Source organism: Castor canadensis, chromosome 19 (assembly GCF_047511655.1).
Source record: "Castor canadensis chromosome 19, mCasCan1.hap1v2, whole genome shotgun sequence".
In the NCBI taxonomy this organism is placed as follows: domain Eukaryota; kingdom Metazoa; phylum Chordata; class Mammalia; order Rodentia; family Castoridae; genus Castor; species Castor canadensis.
Window position 1 is genome coordinate 31,866,688 of NC_133404.1, and position 3,172 is coordinate 31,869,859.

The 3,172-nt window shown below is 41.5% G+C and overlaps 1 pseudogene; it reads right to left on the reverse strand.

Annotated features, from left to right (window-relative positions):
* Window positions 1-890: 890 nt before the first annotated feature.
* LOC109673975 (NEDD8-conjugating enzyme UBE2F pseudogene) lies at window positions 891-1,448 on the reverse strand (annotated as a pseudogene).
* Between the last annotated feature and the right edge of the window lie 1,724 nt (window positions 1,449-3,172).

Consider the following 3,172-nt stretch of genomic DNA (forward strand, 5'->3'; position numbering starts at 1 on the left):
AGATTTTACAAAATATCCAATGGCTCTCCTCAAAGCTCTCAAGGTCATGAACGAAGAGGAAGTGGGACTGTCACAGAGCAGGAAGTCTAAGGAGACAGGGTGACTGCATGCAGTATGGTATCTTGAAGCAGGAAATGGGCATCAGTAGAAAAACTAGTGAATGCAAATGAAGTCTGGAATTTCATTAATAAAAATGTACTAATAATGATTTCTCAGTTTTCTTCAATGATCATAGTGGGTGAGATGTTAACACTCAGAGAAATTGGGCGTGAGGTGTATAGATCTCTTGATACCATCTTTCCAACATTTATTTTCTGTTCCAAACTATACTTACATTAAATAAAATATGCATTTCAGTAAGATGTACAATGAATGACAGTGCATTCTGGGAAGCTTCACATCTAGGCAGGACTAACATTCGTGGAAGAAGCTAAGAGAATGTGCATCCAATCACAGTTTGTAGCCGGGTTCTTATTGCCAATCTGGATTTACATGAACACGTCATTTCATCACTTGCACAGGACACCAATTTGCTAGGGGAGGAGGAAGCAAGCACTAGCCTCAATGTTGAGTTCATTACAACTTCTGAGGGAGTTCACCAGCAGCCTAGACAGCATGGTTTCAAGAGCGTAAACACAGTAAGGGAAGCACACAACTCTTTAGAGGCCCAAACACTCTCTTGCTGTATTTGTGTTGCTTTTGCCATCTATTGTGGGCAGTCAGGAGGATGGTCTTTTTCAGCACAGCATGGTCACAGCACTGGGACAATCCCAGTGGAGATCCCTCCACACTGAGGGAGCGTGAGGATGGGGAGCAGAGGCACCTCGTGCTGTTTCACATTAGAGACAAACTGTGACACACAGACCCTGGCCTGCAACTGTCTCCTTTTATCATCTGTCATAAGGCTTGATGTAGTTGTCCACTTGATTCCAGAAGTCCTCCTTGTCTCACAAATGATGTTCTGCAGCTTCAATATTCAGTGGATCATCAAAATTCAAAAGATGAGTAAAGAAAGAGTCTAATCCCCAAACAACATCCTTTGATGTTTTGGTGGGAGCCCAGCCAGTGCCATCAGCAGAATGTTCTCTCAGTAAACTTAAACACATTTCCCCTGTGTCTGTGATGTTGGGGTGCCAGGTCCTGGTCAAGCATTTCACTTTGGGAAGCACCGTGTTGTATGCATCAGGAACTTTGGTTTCAAACTGAAAGTGTCCACTCTAGTAGTAATCTTTATCTGGTGTTTCAGTTAGGTGCACGCAGTGAAGCTCGTTTTGATCAGGAAAGTGCAGTTTACATGTACCAGGTAAATTAGTTTTGAGTTCTGCAACCTCTTTAATAAGCAACTTGTCTGTCACAGAAACCTTCCAAGTGGAGTCAGATGCGGTGCTTGATGTCTTGGACCCTTTGAGACTATCGTCTCACTTCAGTTTGCTTGCCAGGGTTCGCATGACTGCCACCTTTACTCTGGGCACCCTGAGACAGGCGAGTCGCACCCAACACCATGTCCAGCCAGCGACAACAAGATGTGGTCCTCACAGACTCACCAGCTCCAGGTGGAGGGGACAATAAATGGTGGGTTCTTTGAAACTTTTGTGTAAATATATGATTATTCAAAAATAAAATAAAAAAAAATGGGTTTCCCTTAAATGCTCCTGCTTGCAGATGCCCTCTTTCCTGATTCTTTGGCTGGAAGATTTCTCTCTGTTTTTGCTGAATATTTATTTATTTATCTATTTCTTTGGTGGTGCTAGAACTCTGGGCCTCTGGCTTTGCTAAGAAGGGGCTTTACCACTTGAATCACATTTCCAACCCTTTTTGTTTTAGGTTGTTTTTTACATAGGGTGTTGTGTTTTGCTCAGGGTTGGCCTAAGACCACAATAATCTTACCTATTTCTCCTACATAGCTGGGGTTACAAGTGTGCCCAACCATGCTTGCTTTATTGGTTGAGATGGGGTCTTTCTATCATTTTTGTCTGGTCTGGAACCAGGGACCTCTATCTTTACCTCCTGAGTAACTAGGATTACAGATGTGAACCACACATCTGGCTGTTTTTGCTGCTATGCCCTTTAGTAGTTCCATAATGGGAACAGCCTTGGTTCAAAGCCAGGAGATAAAAGAGAGAAAGCCCTCCACAGAACTCAGGCCTGTTACAGTTTGCTCTTGGTTTTTTACTTCTGTTCCCAAACCACCTGCTATTGTTAGTGCTTAGATAATTGCTTTTATAATTACTGTTATTTTCAGAGATTTGGTTTCATTCTCTGGGTGAGAAAGGCTACAGTGTTCAGACTCCAAATGGCTCCAATACCAGAAGTCCTCATTTATTTTTCCTGATCCTTTGGGTCTTATAAATGTAACAAAATTCCTATAAGTTCCAATACTCATTCATTATCTTTTTGTATAGTGCATACATTCATCTTGTCATTGACTAAGCCTTTTGTTCTTGTAAATTTAAATTGTGTTTATTTGTGCATGTCTAGATCTTAATTAGGGGATCTTACCTGTGTGCTTGCTGATGTTTGAAATTCATTTGCAGCCTGAATTCCTATAGAAATAAAATTTACAAAGCAAATAGCTTTAGAAAGAAGGAGGAGGATTATCGTTTACAAAATGCCATGCACAATATCACCTACTCTTATAGAAACCCTGCCAAGGGCCATGCTGGGGTAGAAGTCCACGTTTCTAGGCAGAGTCCAAGGTGCAGGAAGATGAACTTTGTGCTTTGCTTCACATTCCACATCTGGGAAGTGGGAGGGCCAAGATCAAACCCAAACCTTCGTGGCCTCATTTTCACTGCATTGCCTTCAAAGTTAAAGGGAAAAGAAGACAGAAGGGAACAAGGATGGAAGAAGAAGGAGGAAGGGAAGAAGATGAACTGACTTTGATAGACATTAACCAATTTCCCTGTAGCTTCTTCACCATCACGGTCATATATTGCATCATTGACACACACGTGCTGCTTGTTGGGTTAGTAATGCTGTACCGGAAATAACACTGTGCTGGGTGATCTATGAATCCACATGACTAAAAATGCCCTCAACTTTTTTCCAACATATGATTTGTGGTGGATGAGGAGGAAATAACTGAAAAGAGTTTTTTTTACTTGAAAGGAAATTTGAGGGGAGAAAAAATATTGGAAGAAGTCAAATAAGGATGATGAAATAAAACAAAACA